The sequence below is a fragment of the Camarhynchus parvulus genome, chromosome 5, assembly GCF_901933205.1.
Source record: "Camarhynchus parvulus chromosome 5, STF_HiC, whole genome shotgun sequence".
NCBI lineage: Eukaryota > Metazoa > Chordata > Aves > Passeriformes > Thraupidae > Camarhynchus > Camarhynchus parvulus.
The window spans coordinates 47085397-47107359 of NC_044575.1; the positions used below are offsets into that span (position 1 = coordinate 47085397).

Genomic DNA, 21963 nt, shown 5'->3' on the forward strand with positions numbered 1-21963 from the left:
AAGGACAGTAGCAAGACACAGAGTCTTCTGCAGACGCCAGCAGAAAACATCAGAAGACACTGGGTACTACTAACTTTAGTGAAGCTTTTGTATGAACTGAGCTTAGGTGCAGGAGAACAGGGGAGAAGGGAGAAAAAACAGGGAAAGGTGTCGTCCCCCCAACATTCCCTTCTCCAAGCTTACAGATGAAGCTCTCTTTAATATATCTAGCTCCTCTTTTTGTATTCCAGTGAGTGGAAGCATGAGTTGGTAACACAGACAAAAACATCCTTAGAATCATAGAATAGTTTGGGTTGAACCTTAAAGACCATACAGTTCAAACCCCTGCAGTGTTTGAAGAACACAAAGGTCTTTTGCGTGACTACAGTAAATCATGCTTCTCTACTTGCACAGAGTAACTGGTGAAAAACAACTAATGTTTGCTTTGTTTAAAATAAGACCTCACTGTTATAATAATTGCTAGAACGGACCAGGGAAAAAATATCCAAACATTTTCCATAGTAAAAGCTGAAGCTGATTCCTCAATCATTCTTGTACACAAGCCCAGCCACTTCAGTTATTTATAAATCACTTTGGATGAGCAGCTCCTCCTCTTTGTTTTCTGCTCCCTCTGTCATGTGTTTCTTTTTCAAATGATAAATACAACTTTTGGAACATATAAAATAGCTATATCACAATACCAGAAGGGAATTAAGGAGAGAAAACCAACCTTTTTTAAAAGGCTGCTAATAAGAAACAAGTACAGGATCCAATATTACAAGTAATTCACTTCTTTTGCTATGCACCTAGTAACAGTGATACCAGTTCAGCTACCCTGCTGTAAGAAGCAAGAGGATTTATGCTTACCTATGGCTCCAGCATTATCTGGAAAGATGTGAAACAACATATACTCTAAACTACTACTTAGGTTTCTGTGTACCAAAACAGCATTGTGTTGAAATCATACCTGGGCTGAGCTTGCATGAGTCACAACATATTTGAAAGAACATATAGAGATAGGGAATTTAAGCAAAGTCAGGTAAAAAGAAAAAGTTATCCACCCAAATCAATGTTTCTTTCTGCTATACTAAGATTTCCTAGTTCTGGTCCTCATTTCTATGATTTGTATTGGAAGTATATAACATCTGACAAGATCAACGTCAACATTATTATGGGAGTAAGCCAGAATAATGCAGTAACTGTATCATTCTAGAGTCTCTATTTCAATAGCAAGGAAAAAAATTAAGTTCTTCAATAAAAGAAAAGCTGAACAGGATCATCTAGAAATAAAAAGGGAAAGCGCACATCTACTTGAAGAACAGATTTTAAATTGAAAACATTTGAGATGCAAGCACATATGTTCAGAATCTATGGACAGAAAACTGAACATGAGCTAACTGAAACTAGCTAACAGTGAAGGATAACAAAAAGCCAAACTAGTCCTGCTCAGCCAGTGCTGGGTAATAAAGATACTTTTCAAGATGTTCCATCTTTGCTCACTGCATTATTTTGAAATCTGACAGAACAAGAAATTGTAAGAACTTGCTGAAGTTGAACTTGGAGCGAGAAACACCTGAAACAAATCATACTTCCCGTGCCTCTAGACTAGTTATGGAAGCTGGATAAGGCTCAAGCTTATTTGCTCTACTTAAATAATAGAGAAAGTTCTAGTTTCATGGCCACCAATCTTGACAGTTTTAAGAGCAGAATACACAACCTTATTTTAAAGCACATTTATGTGAACAGATCGTGAACTGCAGAGCCAAAATTAACCCCTTATTCCATCATTTAAAGAACTGTTTTTCAGAAAAATATACAATGTTGGAAATGAAGTCAACAACATACAATAGCATTTTTTCCAGTCTTCAATAAATCTGGAACTGTGGGGTAGACTTTTCAGTCACATGACTAAATCCAATTTGAAGCCATCCCCTGGCACACAAAAGGTTTCATTCAAGGTTTACTGCACTAGGGAATAGAAGCCAAACCAACCAGAGGCTTCACCTGCAATGAGACATCCTGGATCCAGTCATGCTTGGAGGCCAGTTTAAAACACTTATGGAATGGCACTGAGGTGCACAGAGAAGAGACTATTGTCCTGGGGATGCAACTTTCAAGTTTTTACCACCATTTGTGAGCATACTTTGTGCTGTATTCACAACTTAATGATTATAAAATGATAATCATCTCCAATTAACAACAAAAATTTCTTACTGCCATTTGCAGTGTATTTAATTTGCTTTCTATACTGATTTGTAAATTTGTACCTAATATAATCCTTGTGATACAAACATTATTTCTGATGCTTTAGAATTTCATCTTTGTCCTGGAATCTCTAATTTATCCTCTAAAAACACCCTCAGCATCATCCAAAACAAGTTAGCCTCAAGAGGTAAAAATAATCCACTTACTCTAAACCACAATTTTAAAAAAGATATTAATAGAACCTTGCTGCTTGAAAAGTCTCTTACATGAACACTTGAACATAGAAACTGCATTCAGACTCTTCAAGTGCTACATGAAATATTAACTTGCTGAATGATCTAACACAGAGAATTCTTACTTGGGTAAAGAAGGACCAAATAAAAAGAAAAAAATGTAAAATACTACAAATACAAAATACAGAGAAGAAAATGAATATAAATGTTAATATACAAAATGTAAAATGTCACTAAGAATGTTCCATACCAACTTACACTGTAAGCATTCACAGGCAAGAACTGGTGAACTTGCAATATTTCTATGTTGTCTGGTTTCTAAGCTTTTTTTCAAAAGAAATGTACTTTTTAAAAGGATTTGACTTTTTCAGTGACAGCCCAGAAGAGCACATTACTTCTTCCAAAAAAGAAGCTTATTTTGTTAATATTACTCCTGCAACTTCAGTTCTCTTAAGAGAACTTGAAAATCCCAAACCAAGCACCCTCAGTTTTATATGCCAAAAAAAAAGCCCACAACTCAAATATCAAACAACTGTCAATATTACTCAGTAAGATGAATCAGGAATCTCTTTTGTATTGTGCTCTCTTTAACACAGAATGTATCTTATGAGACATTCTTTCTCTCTCATCCTTCAAAGATCTTTATCCCATGCATTGCCTAACAGCAATTTTTACATTTGGTCTTACAATATTCTTAAATGAAAAAAAAAACCGAATGTATTTTAGATATGCTCCTTTCCAAGAAGGGAATGCATAGACACTTACAAAACTCAAATATAAGTATTCCTTTAAGGATCATCTCACTGGTTTCCCTAGCACAATCAGAAATATACTTTGTGAATATTCATTTTGACTGCAAGAATTCTATTTTTTCTATTCTTCTGATACATAACCAGTGACACATTGGTCTTTAATAGCCTACCAAGGCATACCAGCACAACAAGAGCTGCTTTCTGTTGTCCAGGAAAAATTTCATTACAGAGCTTATTAAAACAAAAGTTAAATTGAGGCTCTACATTTGGATGAGCTGATTCTGAAGCACTTCTACAAGCAGTGCAACAGTTAACAGGTGAAATTCCTGGCAGACACCTCCTAAATGTCTGCTTGTAGGAGAGAAATTGAGTACAACATGACACTTAGCAGACTCAGAAAACCCCTTAAGTCCTTCATGAAGTGTTCAGTATGACCAAACCTGGACTTGGGGCAAAAGCCCAATGAACACTTTGTGTTGCGATCAGTCCACCTCAACCAACAGAGCCAGAAAGTCAGCATTCACATAGAAGTTGTGCTGCTGCACAAATGCAAAAGGATTATGCCAATATTTATCAGCATAACACACACAGGCTGCAGGGCATTTACATGTAAAGCAATACAATGTAAAAACAAAAATCAGTTTTGTAGCACATCTCTAGTGATACCAGCGCATGAGGCACTCAGAATAAACATTCAGAAAGGGGATGTTTCGGCTTGAAAGAATACAGTCCTGCAGCCAGATTCTGGAACAACTTTCATTTTTTAAAATGATGTGTACAAGGCCAGTGCAACAATCCTGACTATGCAGTTGCTTAATCAGCAGCGTAGAACCAGCGCTATGAAGACTCCTTTCACCTCCCCAACACAGATGACAAAAGATAAAACGTGAAGTATATGGATCTAAGATTCAAGGCAAGGTGAGCACAGCTGAACTAAACACATTTCTGTCTTCCCTATGTTATCAAAGCACATTTTTCTGCTATGTAGTTTTAATCAGATACCCTCTTTCCCTATTTTTGCTGCACTCATATTTCAAACTGAAGCATACTATTGAAACTAAGACCTTAATTTACCTGTCACATATTTTCCTTACCATTTACTTTCTATCTCCTATCTGGAACAACATATGAATTCAATTCTAATTCTAACCCCTTGTGCCAACTCTTTTTTTTTTAAACTGATCACATTTCACCAACACAACCGCACTGGAATATAAGATCCACAAGAAAAGCACACACACATCCTTATAAAAAACTGAATAGATTTCTAATCATATTCAGCTTCATAAGAAGTATCAGGGCAAGAATTTAATGCTAAACATCTAAGCTTCTACTAATAAAATGAAGTAGCTACTTTCATTTTTCTTTCCAAAGAAATTCAGTCAAGTTCTATAAACTCACATATGGAAGTTACTTTACTCTATGGTTCTGAAGCATCTTTAAATACAAACCAGGAGAACACAGGGCAGTGATACATCAAAATCTGCTTCTCCCATACCACAAAGCACAGTCTTACCGTTTTAATTTCCGCAGTCTCTGTGTTTATGCTTCCTGAACTGCATTTTGACATCATGATATCAGCTTGTAGAGTAATCACATAATTTGTAAGCCTTGACTATTAAAAAAAAAATAAGAATAAACCTATGAACTATAAAAATTATTTGAAAAGGGAACTACAATAGCAAGATTAATTGTGGTTAATTCAGTTGCTTAAAAATATGTATATGTGTTGAGCCTACAACACAACTTGCTGACAGAAACAAACCACTAAGGTTCACTCTGAACATGAATTATTTTAGTTTACTATCAGAACTTAAAATTTAATAGATAATTAAGTTTAAATGTGCACATACTTCCCCAGTCCTATTTCCAGGTTACTTTCATTAATTACTAGCTCCTGTGAAAAATACATGAGTAGAGTGATACCATTTTGCTATGTTTGTATAATTGTACTGCTTTTTCCATCCACATGTATTTTCACTTTGAGTTAAGACATTAAAAAAATCAGAGTTCAAGCTTCTTTAAAATGCTTACATTTAAAACTGGAAGAAATACAGTCAACTCATGAAAAAGCAGCAACCATTTCTCTTGGTGTACACCAGTCTTTTTAGTAAAAGAAAAAATACTGTGCACTTAAGATGGTGATTTAACCATAGAAGTAAAATTCAGAAAGATTCAGAAAGACAAATTCAGAAAGACAAATTCATGACAGTGAATTTCTAGATATATTAGCCAAACACAAATATTATATATTTATACTGAACATATTATATATATATACACATATGTAAAACTAGAATGTAAAGCAAAAATAGCATATTTCAGCAGATCTAGAGTGTTCTTAAAGCTAAAAATTTAAAGAAATTGCGCAATACATACACCTGAAAGTGTGAGTTTTGCCAGACCTAAAGAGAGATTGTGAAGCCAAATTTTTTAAAATCAACACTGAAAACTTAAACACAAAATGGATCTTGATGAAAATTTCTCCTCCAAGCAATTCCATAAAGTTAACAAAGAGGACACTCCCAAGATTAGTTCAGCATGTTCATTTTTACCTCAAACGCTGATGCTGAGATTTTCCAGAGTCTCCAATCCTGTAATTTTGTTTCACCCTAGGTAACCTAAAAGGTAACATAAAGAGAGAGCGTTTTACCATGAACTGTCATTAAAATCAACTGTGCCATGTGGTAGTCTGCTTTCTTGCATCTTAATATTTAGGTCTGTAGCAAGAGCACATGGTCCTTCAAAATCTAATTATCATATGCCCCTTTCTAGCCAGGGATACAGTCTGTGTCTGAAAGATCAGCCTTAAGTGCTCAGGAGATATCTGCATGTTTTGTTTTATCTGCTGAAGTAATTGCTAGCTAAGGCCAATTAGATTCACACTTTTCACCCCCGTGCTCCATGCATGTTTCACCTAACACAGTAGGGAAATCCAGAAGAAAATTATTATTCAACACATTTAAGAGAGACATCTGAAAAAATATATGTTTTTCCAGAAAACAAAGTAAACAGCTACTATTTTATTTTACAAGAATACAAAAGGAATGCAGCACCAAAAATCTGATGGATACTGCATTCATGTACAAAACAGACTGACAAAAAATGAATTCCCTGGGCTACATTTAAAATTTGTGCTTGCAGCATACATAAATATAACTTTTCAGCAAAAAATACAGCAAATTGCTTCTAAGATGTAGTAAGTAGAACTTAGATTTATTATAGCATGTTCCTGTTATGTCTAGGTTATTCATTTATTGACTGCCTCTAAACATGAACCAGAATATACATATTCCACTGAACCAGAAAATAACCTAACAACAGAAAACTGCCACATTCACGGTAAAAATATAGAAATATACTCCACTCTCTATATATCTGCAAGAAAAGCTGAAGGGAACAATGCAGCATTTGGACACCCCAACAAAAAGCAAACACGAACAGAAAGAAAGGTTCAACCCTTGTCAGTAAAGCTACTGCCGCATGTGTGGCTTAACAGAGCAAATTTACTTTACTGCCAAATCGCAGACGGCAAACACAAAACACAGAGACCAGCAGGTAAGATCTGAGAACCAGAAAAGAATATAAATCTCATTCTCCACCCGCACAACCGCTTCCTTCGGCACACGGAAGCCAAAGACCTGGGCTCCAACCAATGGATCGGCGGGCAGGAGTTCCAGCAGGCGTTTGAATGCCAACCTAAAACCAGACAGGCCACATTCCTGGGATGCAGTCAAGGTCTAGCACAAAACAGCCGCGTCTATCACATTAACATCTCAATGGCGCTGCTGGACCCACCCAGACAAAGCCGGGTGCGATCCTTCCCCGGCGGGCCACGGGCACCTGCCCCAGGGACAGCGGCACCGCCGGGGCTGCCCGCCGCTCAACATCCCCCCTGCTGCAGCCACAGCCGGCAAAGTACTTCATACCGCATAAAAAAGAAATTATATATTATGTATAATTTATATATAATATTTGTATATCATTTTACTATATGTAATTCTATATTATTATAACATAGAATTACTATATAATATATATTAATAATATATTATATGTATAATGTTTTATCTATAATTTTTATAATATATAAATTATATATATACACATACATATATATACATACATATATGTGTGTGTTTAATTTTGCTCTATAGTTTCTGGGAATCTTGTTAAAAAAAAGCAAAAAACACAAAAAGGAAAAATTAGTGACATTTTAGACACCTAATTTTTAGCAATGTCAATGTCTTCTGTGAAATAGCAAGGCTTCCCATTTTTTATATGTCATCTTTTATTTTAAGAGCTCAACATTCACGTATTTTATCAACAGGTAGAAGGAAAGAGTTCTAAGATAAGCAGACACTCCTCTGAAACACACCACAAACATAAATACTCAAAGCATTAACATTAAAAAAAAATCAGTTCCTATAAAGACATCAAGAGAAGCATCCAAGAAGTGACACAGCAGGCACTTGTGCAAATCTCCAGTGCTCTAGAAAACTGCAAGCAACCACAAGTTACGTCTGCAAATCTCAGCCAAGATATTCAAGTAATTTGGCTATTTCCTACTGGAACACTACTAATGCAAAAACCAAGTATCCAAAAATATCAGAGAATACAGAATATATCAACAGGTTTTATTCTTATTTCATGGGTTGTAATTCAGTCCTTGAAAATAATCACATTCATATGATACCTAACTTGCTATTAAAAAAGGATGGTCAGAAAAAGGATAACTGAAGTTTACAGGGCAACACTTGCTGTCACTCTATAAGCAACAGGCTGAATCTGAAAGACTATCCATGGTCTTGCTCTTCAACATCTTTCACAATTTGAAATTAAACAACTAGTACCAAGAGCAATTAAGTCATTATGGAGACTGTTAACAACTTGAAAATGAAGTTATTTTGTAGTTAGTTCTGTGCAACTGGAGTCTTAAAATCACATGGTTTATTTAGTGAATAATTCTTAGGCAAATACAACTGAATTCCAGCAGGAACAAAGTCCTGCATGATCTTTAGGGGGTAAGGTAAAAACTTCATTTATTAATAAGGAGAAAAAGTACAGCTGGGCTAGCATCCTGCCTCTATAATCACAGTTGGTTGCTGAGGGTAGGGGGGAAGGGGTGACTACAGAACAGGACTTATCCTTTTCTTCCTTTTGTTATTCCAGCAACTTAATATTTCAACTATTTTTCTTTGATTTATTATGGTACAAAAAATAAAGTTACATCAGAAACCATTGTACAAACTCCCTACTGCCACAGATTAATTTGAAAGCAAAATATTCTTTGACATCCAAGGACCTAAGCCTTCATGGAAGTCAGGAAAAAATTATATTCAGGACGCACACCTCTCTAAATATAAAAAAATCTGAACTATACAAACACACTGAAACACATTTATTGGTTTTAACAGCAATTAGAATTAAATTATGCCACATATTTGAGGGGTTTTTGCTGCACTGGAAAATTGCAGCTTGATGTGTAGATTCTAATTTATGGGTAACTATAATATCAGTATCACAAGTAGGGATAACTGACCAGATCTGTGAATTTATTTATCATTTGCTCATTTACTTGGGTACCAAATTATTTACTTGTGATGATTTAGTTAATTTAAAGGTTATGTTCAAGCTTTTCAGGCACTTATGTCTTTCTACAGGAAGGCAATTAAGCAGACATTAAAGCAGGGATTTCTCTCTTCCCCAATTTGGGGGCAAGCTGTGAGGCAAGTACGGTTTCAAAGCATTAATTATTCTTGCTTTGGATAAGTAAAAGCAGCAGCTGCCTCCTGAATATAACCCCATGTGGAGACTTCAATCCCATTATTTGCATAAACATAAACCCTTTCTCTGCATGGGGCTGAAAGTCAAGCTCCTCAAAACAGGGGCATTCAACAGTTCACTGTTACCAATGCTCCACGACATCCAAAATTACCAAGTTCCCCACATTACAAAAGGCTTTCTCTGAGGTCCTTAATTGTATGATGCAAGGCCAGCAGACATTTGGATTGTAAATCAAGCTCTAAAACTTCTACCAATTCTAAAATGAGAGCTCACATCTACTGCAATCAGCCATATCAATTTATGCACCACCCAAGAACCAGCGTTCAAATTCTAGCCCTAGTTTCAATAAAAACACCAACAAAACAAAAAGTATTTATCATCAATGGTCAATCAAACCAACTCTTCCTAGTGCAACCTTAAAATGTGTACTATATGTTGTACTATATGTTGCACATTATTTACTCCACATTTTACACTTTGTTGTTTTCAATTTCATCCTAAAAAATAACAACTTCTCACCAGTTACACTACTGGGCTTCACGTGGCCTTTCCCTGAAGTGAACTTGTAGGCACACTACTGACATTTTTTTTAATGTGAAGCTGGGATGAAGTCAGTATTAAATTAATAAAAATATGTAGTACAAAGGAACTTTTTTCCTCCCAAATTTAGAAGACATTCAAGACTCTTCAGCTGTCACAGAACTCACCAAAGGAGAGAAAAAAAACCTGCAACAACCAAAAAACATACTTATTTTATTTTATTGAAAGAAAATATGTGAATAACCTCCAAGACATTTCCATAGGCCCACTAGGTTTTTTGTTTGCTTCTTGTTGGTTTTGTCTTTGTTTTTCTTTTGGAATATGTAAGAATATGTAAAGGTGATGATGCTAACCAGGTTGAGTCAACACCCCTGGAGGTGTTTAATGAAATGTGTATGTGTGGCACTTAGGGACATGGTTTTGGGTGGACTGGACAGTCTTACATTGATAGCTGGATTTTAGGGGTCTTCCCCCTAAATTATATAGAATTCTACAATCCTATGAAAACGCTCTGTGGCAAACCAAGAGTGTTGCAAGGGCTCTCACACAAGACACGAAGAGAATAAATGTGCATCATGTAAAATGATGTGACTCAATTCCAAAGTGGAGAAGCTATGGTTATTTCCCTCTATGTAAATACATGAGCATTCCTTCACATTCTGTACAGTTAAACTAATATAAGACTTCAGCAGCTCTTATCAATTAACAACTTTCATCTTTAAATGCAATCTTTATTTCTCAATATTGTCCAATAAAGAAAACATTTGCACACTGGGGTTCAAAAGTGGTGAGAAGCCATAAATATTACATTTTACCAGTACACTACTTCAAGCCTCGTGTAGCAATCTCATATCACAGGTTATCTGTAGCACTGTTGACATTCCAAAACAACTGACACAATACTGAAACTGAATCAAAAATACTCAACAATTTACTTGGCAAAAAGGTAGTGACAGAAGAGCTGAAGTCCTTATCTAAGGTAAAGTGGTAAAAAATACCTACAAGATAAGACATGTTTGTTCTGTGTACTGTCAGTCCTGAGCTATTGGTAGGAAAAACTGGAACGATTTGCACAGACTTGAGGACTTCCTCTTGTGCTAAGTAACTCCTAAGGTTTTTATGTTCAATTAAAGCTTCTTTTTTAATAGATGCCTTAAATCAAATTCTTAGGTTTAGGAGTAAACGTGGAATCCTAACTGATTTTGAAAAATAAAAATATTTAAGATCTGCAAAATGCAATGTGGACAGCTTCTTTTCCCTGATTTGTGGGGTCAGACGTGTCTAAATATTGACTGAGAAGCTTTATATTTTCTTTCCTTCTTTGAAAGCTTTTCATATTGTGATCAACCATGAAAGCTGGAACAAGGTCAAACATACTTCACTGATGACAGAGGAGGTGGTTTAACCAGTTCATAAAGGTCCCTTAGCTCCAATCCTGCTGCAACTAAGCACCACTAAACCTTGCAGCGCAGAGATCCAAATCAGAAAACAGACCCATCCCTGATTCATCCATGAATCTTGCACAGTAGCAGAACAAATTCAAGACGAAAAAGAATAAATTGAGAAAATAGGTGTCCTTGAGAAAGTTCCCTGAATGTATATTGATAGGTATCCTTCTCTTATGCCACATGTAGATTACAGTTCAGTGCAGTATTAATCCAATTTTCTACATTAGCTCTGCTAATACCATATAGTGCTGAATACTCTTAATTATGTGGGTTAAAAAATATATGTAAGTTGTTCCTGCTCATTGAATGCTAACAAAAGCTCTAAAACCTGAAATAAGCTTCTTTGCTACAACAATCATTAAAAAAAAAAAGTTTGGGAGGCATGAAGGTGGAGGTAACTTTTTACCTTTAATTTTCCAGAATGAAGTAAGAGCTATTCCTGCATATATACAAAAGCATTCCCAGATATGCAAATCACAGGATTGTTCCAGACATTAAAGCAGTTGTAAATACTGGATATAGTATTTACTGAATACTCATTTAATGATTATAGAGGCAATTTAGAAGGAAAGAGAAACTAAATTATTGTTAATTCCATTTTTATATTATTATCTAAAACTACTCAGGCCTGAGAAATAATGTTTTAAAGGAGTTAAATCCCTGTAAATGGTGTAACTGAAGGTTTCTGACACTATGTTGGGTTCTGGAACCAATATAACTAAGTTAATATAGTACTAAACCTGTCAATTAACTCTTCTACTAAGTACAGCTCAGAATTAATATATTCCTAAACTCTTTTTAATTCCAGTCCCTGTATTATTGACACAATATTACATTAAAAAAGACACACATATGTACACGACCCTAGTCCAACCATTAGTTGAAGAAAGTTCCTTTCTTCTGTAATATTAACAGACAGTCCTGTAATTCAGTCAGTCGTGAACTGCATTTTCAGAGCAGAACACAAACATACAAGTTTGAGTAGAGACTCCTATCAAAAACAACAGTGCAGATTTTGCTGTACTCAGGATTACTGGCTCCATAAATCCTGGTTATTAAAAACCAGAAAATACAAAGTGAAAGAAAGAATTCCTTCCTGTTCTTACCACATTAGCTGTAGTTTGCATTGATTTTGCCAAACCACCAATTATTATGCCTGGTATCATCTAATTACCAGAAGTACAGTAGCTTGATTGCAGCAACATTAAGTAGCAACATCAAGCAACTATGAGCAAAACCTCAGAGGTGTTTTCTTAATTCAATAGTTCTCAATTTTCAGGAAAAAAATGCAGCCAAATTCTGTGAGGCTGACTTGCAGCTGCATTGGCAGAGCCTGGACTACCTCCCCTTTCTGCTGCTGCTGTGCTCAGCTTCTACTCTGGATATATTAAGACCTCCCAGAAGAACACGGTAACAGCCTGGCAGGTACATTCCTGGTGACTGACAAGGAATGACCTGGGAAGGACAGAAGAATGAGATAAGCAGTAGAACACATCTCCTCTATGCTGAATGGGGGAAACAAAATTCAAATTCACATACCAACTCACACAGTTATCACTGTATCATTCCTCCAGTCTGGGCAGCTCTGCACACGTATTAATTCTTTCACTTAATGCTGAGTACTGCATTAAGAGTACTTTCTTACCCACATTTATTCTCACAGAACCCTGCAGATGACCAATTCCAGCAGGTCAGACTATGTTTCTCCAGAGGTCAATCAAGCCCAGACTCTCTGAAGACATCCATGAAGCAGAACAGAAGTGAAGGGCAGCTGTAATGAACACTCAGACTGGCTGGATCAGAAGAAACACTGGGAGCATGCAAGCGACTAAGAACTCAACCTAGTTATGAGGGAATTAAAGGAAAGGTGCAAGATTCTCAAAGCAAACCAAAAAACACGAACGCAATCAAATATCTGGAAAAGCAGAGATGCTTCAGATTTAAAAAAAAAAAAAAAACAAACCAAAAACCCCAAAACCTTACTATAAGTCTTTATATACCAAATCATTTCTTTTATCAACAAGGAATAATCAAGCATTTTAAAGTTAATTACTCCACCATTAACATGTCAATACAGCAAGTCCAATTAAATCAGAGGTATTAACATCCCCGATTTTGATGCATACTGGTAAGCATCCCAGATTTATACTAGAAAAGCTTAAATCTAGGGTTCTTACAAAACTACCCTATTAGTTGGGAACTTACACTGTTTTTATAGTTTTCCTTAGAAATGACTGCATCCATATTGATATCGTTTAGGCTGATTCACAACACAGGCATCTGACTAAGCAGAAGAATAGCATCACAGCCATCAACATTGCAGCAATCACACCATCATCCTTATTAATTGTTATACTGAATTATGTAGAACAACTTTCCCCCTGCATACTCTGGTGTATTTGGAAAGAATTTATAACTCAATTAATGCAAACTTATACTACATTTATACAGTTGAAATTATTCAGAATAAATATTTAAATACAAGTAACTTTCAATTTCATTGACTAATCATTTGCTTTCATCAGCTAATGAGCAGCTTATTTGAGTAGGCATACATAGATGCATTAAGATGCCTAAAGAGGCAGATAATTGATGACTTCCAGAATGACTTAAGCAGATTATGTGCCTAACTTTCAATGGAGATTTCTCTCTTCTTCCTCTGTGCTGCTTTCTCAACACTGAACAGGAAGTCTCTCACTTCTCTTTAACTAATGATTTTAAGAAATTACCTTTTTCATAATTTCCTAATTTACAATTCAAGCTACTTCAAATACATACTAAAGCTGGTGAAAAAAAAAAACCCAAACCACTAAAGCAAAAAAAAAAATCCCAAAAACTAACATCTAGGCTTCTAAGACTTGTAATAGGAAAGTAGTTTTGAAATAAAATTTTAAAGGTATGTCATTTTTAAGTTAAAAATTAAGTTTGACCTTGCTGCACAGACAAGACATTAGAGAAACTGAGACTAATCAACGAAAGCAATGAAGTACATTGAAAAGGAAGAATGCCTTAAATCCTTAAGAGCAAGCTGTCACTGAGAAGAGTGACCTTATTACTCCTCTTTTAGTAGGACTAAGCACGTGGCATGTGCAGAGGTTTTACATCCCATCATTTCACCAGATGGGTATTTCACTTTTACTTCCTCAAATATACTAACAAAAATCTGTAGCTGGTTGTACAATTTTTTCTAAAACAATCAGAGAAGAAATTAATTCCTGATGTAAACAAAGCACAGGAAAGATTCTTTTCATTTTATCACTTTTTTTCCATTTTCACTCAGCAGCAAGACAAAACACTGTATAATAAAGGCTTCCTGGTGACAGCTTACCATGCATTTAGTACAAGCACTGTTACACCCCAAAGCATCACTCTCACTCTCTCTTCAATCTACCTGCTGCCCCCACAACTGTTTCCAAGTCATCTGTGACCACAGCTGAGTCAGACCATAACAGAATGAAAGAAATAACACAGAATAAATTGTTTCTTAGATGAATTAGTCTTGTTAAGTGTTCCATCTTAATTACTGCACTGATTATAGTTAATTTTATTCAAAAGTTGTTCATATCTCAGAATAGTACTTGCTAAAGAAGCGTTGTTAATACAACTGGTTTTTTATTTAATTTTCATAGCATAATTTTCCCCTCACTTTGTTCCTATCCTGGATTTACTACAGCTGATTTTCATACACAAATCCACAAAACTACTGTCATAACACACTTGTTTATAACAGCAGCTATTAACAGCAAGTGAGAAAGTATAAAGTTGAGAAAAACATGGTACAATTATTTTAATTAATTGGTGAGAAGTAGTAGTTTGAGATTAGTTTTCATGAGACTGTAGATCCAATCTGATGACAACTAGTGCTCAATGAAGGAACCCCACTGTCGCTGCTCCTTCCCTTCTCTAACAGCTTTGACACTTGTCTGACTTTCTGGAAGAAAAATAGCTCAGGACAATATAACCAAGTGGTATTTTTTTTTCCTTGACCTAGGCAAGTTTTCTACTGGCTCAGCAAGCTGAATTAAGTAGTTGACATGGATCAGAGGAGTATTAGAGTTGTCATGAGGAGGAGGTTGTCATCCACTTTGACAGCCATTTGAACACCTTCATTACAGAAAACAAGGAAATTGGATTCAACAGGTTTTTTGCTGCAATTTAAAATCAGACACCAGCTTTTCCTCTCTACTGCCAACTGCTGCTGAACCGTGTTACACTAAGATCAATAAAAATTCCAAACCCAAAACTACTTCTTGTGTGGTCCAAAATTATTTAAATGGTGCCAGAGGAAACACCTAGAGGCAGCACACTGCTGTAAGGGGATGAACTGATAAAGGGTTTTAAGAACTCCTAATAGCTGGTAATGTATACATTAGTAGCATTAGTGGCATAGTACTCCAAATGCCTGCCAGAGATCAGCACCTGCTTCATCATTATGCCAGTCACTACATGCTCTAAAATTGTCCAATAATTCCTTGCAGATCCTCATCAGCTGAGATAACAACTGGCCAGTAGAGAGTTTCAACGAATCATGAATTTTGTCACTAAAAACTCATCCTGTACTCAGTTTAGGCAACACATAGTCATTAGAAGACCATTTTCCAGATAACTTACTATTAATCAAGGTAGGTTTAACTTCTTAACTTCAACACCGCAAAGCATTAACTATGCAAAGATTACAACAGGGAAAATTGCTCATCTCCTGGAAGTTGATCATACGTTTTTCAAAGACTCAGGGAGTTCATAAATGTCTTTGGCATTCTTCCAATCCTTTTTTCAATTAAATACTTGAAGATAAAAATGCATTACTTTCCTAAAACCTACACACTTTCTCCTCCAGAGCTTCATCACCCATCATGCCTCAAACCCATTGCTTTCAAATCCCTCAGTAGGTGGTACAGCCACACTTCTGTAGTGGAAGATTTAATTAACTCAGAGCCTTTGTGACTGATTGCACAGTAAACAAATCAACTTATCTATTCACTATATAAACCTATGGATATACTGGGTATACATTTCTGGAAATACCTGGATATATTTTTATTTTTTATTTATAATCTTTGAAAGTATACAGACAGTTTGTTGTTGCCCTACCACTTACAGCTTGCTATCTTTCTTCAGCATCAGTGAAATCCTGAGGCCAATGCTGATAGAGTTCAATATTCTTTAGAAACAACAAAGAAAAGAGAAAAACTTTCCTCACATGCTTTTTTTACAAGTTGTAAAAAATTGTGAGGCAGTCCATGAGACCTTGCTGGCAGTAACTGTAGAAATAATGAAAAAGATACAAAGATAATCCCATGGCTCTGAGTAACAAGCTTCTGTCACTTCCCTTTTGCAGTCTCTGCCATTCACGCTGACTGTTCATTACACAGGTAGAAAACATTCATATTCCAATCTTCCTCCTACTTTGTTTCACACAAACAGGAAAGTATACGCAGCAAGAAGAACAAATGACAAAAACACACACATCATCCTGAGGACTCAAAAAACACACAGCAGAAACAGAGGTTTAAATGTGTGCTTGTTTGGGGTATTTTTGTTTTAAGAAGCAGTATACTTTTTGATGCTCATTATCTATCTCCAATAGTAATTTAGTTTCTACAGTCTTGGAAATCATTGAGATAGCACTATGTTAGACAGCAAGAACCATGAAAAATTATCTTCAGTAGCTGAGGGCAAAGGGAGAACCATAGACTTTTTTCCCCCAAAACAAATTTTGAAGTTGTTAAGAAGGGATATGACCTCTGTTATGTAGTAAGTTGACAATATGGGCATTTAGCTTTAGTTGAAAGATGGCAAAGGTTGTGGGTCACTAAAAAAAACTGACCAGACTTTCGCTTGTATTGTAAGCACATTCGTTTTGTCTTCTTCCAAAAACAAAGTCTAGTAGCTATTGACCATGAAGATACAGCAAAGCACAAGTTTGCCTGCTCAGAAATACACAGCTTCAGTGAGGAATTAAAAGTCTTACTTAAGATTGATCCCAGACACTAATATCCTGAATAGAGAAGATATACTATAATATTATTAATTCATAAAACCCCAGTTAATAAGTCAGATTAAATACATTAAATGTTCTAAGGTATGCAGAATAGAAATATTTGAAAAATGCCTTTTATTTATGCACTTGAAAGTTAAACTCAAAAGAGGAGGTAAAAACAAAAATACCTGAATTAACTTGCCAGAATTTAGTGAGAGAAGTTAGGTCTTCTGTGGTTCGAGTGCTGTCTAGAATTCAGATCACCTCTAGAAGTTTTACTACAAACTACAAGGCAACTTCACCTTTAAATAGCTAAGCCTTTTTCATTCCTTTTGGCTTGAAAAAAATATACAGCAGAAATACCATAAAAGGCCAGTAACAGTTCAAAGAAAGCTGTAAGAAACTTGGTCTAGATCAGAAATCACTTCCTAAGGAAAGGAGATTTATGCAATCAATAAGTGGGCAGGTCTAAAACTCCAATTCAGTTTTCAAAAATGAAATTCCTAAATTCTTATATTTAAGATCAATTTCTTTACTGCTACCCAGCTACTTATTAGCATCTCAGATGAGGAAAAGGCTGCTACATGGCTTGACAAATTACCAAGAATCAGAATCCAAAAGAGGACACAGGAACCAGAAATCAGGTTTTAATAACTAACAATAAGGGGTTGGTTCAAACATGCATTTGGGGTCGGGGTTTTTTTATGTTTGTGTGTGCATTTGCACAAATGAGAAAACACAAGGATATTGATATTTAAAACAAATACAAAAATCCCAAGGCCAGCTAAAACAGTCCCAACCTGATGAGCTCTGTTTCCAGCAACCAATCCTTCAAGTCAGAAGCCACCATGTGGCTTCTCAGATCTCTCACACTCATTCAATTAACTCAAAGGAATGAATCCTTTATGAAGAAAAACAGAATATTTAAAACATGGGCAGAAACTGATCCTGCCAGCTTACATCACAGAAGTACTGAGTCACTGACATAAAGGGAAGAAAGAAAAGCAAACCAAGATTTTCTGCTACCATTAGCAAAGATCAAGAGAGAACTCCTTTGATTTTCTGTCTTGGTAAGAAGGAACTCACTAGTAACACCCATGCCAACCAAAACACAGATCACAGACTGGCACTTCAAGGAAGGACCACAACAAGCAGCACTGAAGTCTCTTGGATCCAGGAGTATTTACAACAGGAGAAACTGGAAAATATTGCCCTTTCTTCTCTTTCCCATCAGAGAACAGCCTTTCAATATCTCCAGCTGTGCAACAATGCAAGTAAATTCCTTGACACAAGTTTCAGTTCTCGGCTTCTGGACTGTATGATTTTGAAGGTAACAAATATAATGGAAAATTGATTTAACTAATGCAGTCTGCAATACAGAGCAGAAATAACAAGGGAATTCCAAATATACTACTCAACATGCAAACTTGAAAAAATTATGTTACTAGATAAGCATGCAAGAACTACCAAAACCAAGAGTTTACCTAATATAATGACATGGCACACATTGAAGTGGGCACTACTCTGTTCTCTAGATTAAGTCTTCTAGAATGTTTATTTTAGTCCTAAAGCCACCATACCCCCAATCAATACAGTTCGAACACCAAAACTTGAAATGTCAACGAAGACTGCAACTTCACCTAAAAAATGAACTTTTAGTTTTTACTGTATAACAAGTTTCTTCTCTTCTGGTTTATCACAATACATATGGTACTCACAAAAGCATGAAAGGATGAAAAAATAGATGTCAGGAAGGTGAAAAGCAAAATCATGCTTTCTGATCTACTCCAACTATTCTTAGCCTTCAGGACATAGCATTCTAAAAACACATTCCAAACATTTTACAGAAGCTCCTGTTCTGCACAACACTCTAATTATACTTTTCCTTTCTTTAAAAGTAGCACTTCCTAGAAGTATCTATATAAATAAAACCAAACTCCTGCTATCAGTCTGAGGAATTTACTAGAACACAAGAAGGTGATGGCCAGAGGCTGGTTACAGTCAGGTACTGGGACATAGGGGACACCTTGCTGCTCTGCCAACAACCTACCAGGCTCAGCATACTCCCTAGTTTGTATTACCTACACGAGAGGGAAAAAGGTCAGAGAGAATTATGGACAACAGAACAATCTATCTCAGTATTCTGAAGTTCTACCTGCTGCCTGATAGTGATGCCTTTTCACTGGCCCGAAAATCATGAGCCAGACACAGATGATTAAAAGGGTTTACCTTTACAATGTAACAAGGTCCTTGTGGTGCACAACATGCTGGAAGGAAAGTGCTGAAGATGCACAGGTAACATAAAGCAGATACAATTTTTGTATGTTTAGAAATGAGCATAACCTACAAGAATCCCCAGTTACAGACATAGGTGATGGCAATTCCCCCTGGTTCTACCCTTTTCTTAAACTCCCCCTAGGATAACAACTAAACTTTGTTCATGAAAACGTGTCTTTGTCATTTTGACCACAGTTCCCAGAGGACCTAATCTTGGACCCCCAGGGCTTGGTGCCACTGGGGAATTTCTTTTGTCTTTCTGTCCAATGGAGTAGGTAAAATGCTAGCTACAAATACAATAATAGGCTACAGAGCCACAAATATATATGTAAAAAATAGGCAAAAAAGGCAAAAACCGCTCTGGTATCAACAGATTAACCTATGGCCCAAAATAAAAAACCTTTCTGTAGTCTTAGCACTTACTGTAATGCTCATTGACCCTAAAGCCCTAGAATCCTTTTCAAAATCTTCCTGAATTCTTGCTCTCACTTTTATTCTAGAGTTTATCTGAAGAGAAATCAAATTATCTCAGCTCTTTTATCCATTTTGCTAAATAACTCCTCGCTCTTTTAAGAATGCACGTGTTTTCATTTGGTTTTGCAGTAATTTGCATTCAGTACAGATAAATGCACATTTAGTCAGTTCATACTGAAAGCCAGAACGGGACAGATACACTCAGACTCTGAGCACCTGTGCTGAAGCAAATCCATACACTTTGCTGAAAAACTGGCAAAGTACTTTGCACATTTTTGACGTGGGAAAGGAGAAACATCTATATGTTAAACAACTACATAAAAACCCCATGAAAATACATCTGGTTTTGAACTGCAGGTTTTAGGTTTTTCTCATTTGTATGCTACAGATGATCAAAGTATTTAATAAAATAAAGGAAAAAAGAAAGTATAACTCCTAGAAAAACATTAGTGTAATAAAACAGACAAAACAGCTTGGTTGGCTTCCTCCTACCAGTGAGCAGTGGAGGACATGTATGGAGCTGTGTAATTACAGGGTAGGCAGAAGTACCTTCCATGGAGCAGCCACCTTGGTGTTTGCCAAGACTGAAAAGATACTCTGCTTTTTAGAGCCTTGGATGAATTTCACTACGAATGAATTGTTTCAACTGTCTGGTAAACTTCTGGCATTCCAAATAGACTGATGCACCACGTCTGTCAGTTACACATAAAGTAAAGGAGTATCACATTTGTGTTCAGTCTGTAGGATACAGAAATCCTTCAAAAACAGGAGAAACAAGCAAACAATCAACACTTCCCTCTTCTACTTTCCTCATGACTCCCTTTGTGATGTTTGTTATCCCTTCATTGGTATGTCCTTCCTTGTGTGAAAAGCCCTAGTCAATTTTCCATCTACACTTCTCTTAGCCTAACACAACCTTCTAAAGTAGAAGAAAATACCCAAACTGCATTTTATATTAAACATATGGACTGAGAAAAGATTTATACAATCAGATACTGATGTCACTGCCTTCTCAATTAATTGTTAATTCTCGTATTAATCGCTTTGTGGCTGCCAAGTACTGACCTACCACTTTCACAGAACTGTATCATCAGGATGCTTTGAAGAACAGCAGTAGCTAATTCAGGGTCAACACTTCTGAATAATATACATATTTTTAATGCTACCAATTAATAAAGTAACAATCCAATTATTAAACATGTAAAAAAAGCACCTTCCAGCTGAAAACTGCTAGTAGCATCTTCAAAGCTCATCGACCACAGTACGGAGATAGACAGTAAGAAAGACTCTCCTAAGAGAGGAACTTAGGAAAATAGTTATGAAATTAATTTCAGTTAGTGTCTGTATGAACTTGCTAAAACAAGCACCACCTCCACCTACAGAACACGCACGTGCAGTCAGAATTTCAGCAGAGCATCCAGAGCGGCTTATTTAAAGAAAACACATAAAACACAATAAAACAAGGCAAACTGAGGGTCTGCAAAGGTAATTGTTTTGATTACCACGTTTACGGAAAGAAAACTGAAGACAATCTTCCAACATACACACTTTCACCACTTGAGCCAACCACCTAACTTGAAGACCAAAATCTTAACATCAAAAATACTCAAAGCTGATCTGAAGTGCCAAACATCCTATGGACTGTTAGCAGTTAACCGAGATTCACTAGTCGCTTTGAGAGTCACTTTTATTGAACACCAATTTCTGATTAAACATAATGCACACAGAAGATACCTTTTATTTTTTGTCAGATATGAGCACCACCCCCCATTTTCTACTCATGCGGGCTACATCTGTATTACCTAACACAGCAACAAAGTCCTGAGCAAAAATGTATGTCTTTTAACCTTTCACTTTTCAACGCACATTCACGCAGCAGAAGGTCTGCCTTTAATCACGCTGCCTTAATTTACCCTGGAAAAGGATGGAAAGGAAGCAAAGAAGAGCCAAGACGTTTTTACACCGCCTTTAACATGAGCACTGCTGAAGTTTAAACTCCTTCACTACCCGCCACTGCTTTCCTGGGACGCGGCGGGAGGGCCCCGAGCCCCCGGGAGGCTCCGGCGCGGCTGCCCGGGGGGCGCCGCTCACAGACAAAGCCGAGCGGGGCCGCAGCAAGGCCCGGCCGGGCGGGCCCCGCCGGCGCCGGGGGAGCTGCCCAGGCCGATCGCGGGGCCCGGGCGCGGGCGGCCACTGGGGCGGAGGCGGGGCAGCACTGCCCGGGCCCCGGGAGGGAGGGAGAGAGGGAGGGACGGGCTGCCGCCATCCCACCCCGCTGGCGGCGGCGC

General features: G+C 36.8%; 1 protein-coding gene across 4 annotated transcripts in view; it reads right to left on the bottom strand.

Annotated features, from left to right (window-relative positions):
* DICER1 (dicer 1, ribonuclease III) overlaps nt 1-21963 on the bottom strand; it is a 63207-nt gene that overhangs the window by 40892 nt on the left and 352 nt on the right. For 3 of the 4 annotated variants that reach the window (XM_030950164.1, XM_030950165.1, XM_030950161.1), the window contains exons 2-3: nt 5725-5790; nt 4686-4784 (exon numbers count right to left, since the gene is read on the bottom strand). The gene's annotated coding sequence lies outside the window, so the exon portion shown is untranslated. Of the gene's footprint in view, nt 1-4685; nt 4785-5724; nt 7088-21963 lie in introns of those variants that run through there. The other variant, XM_030950162.1, reaches the window with a different exon arrangement.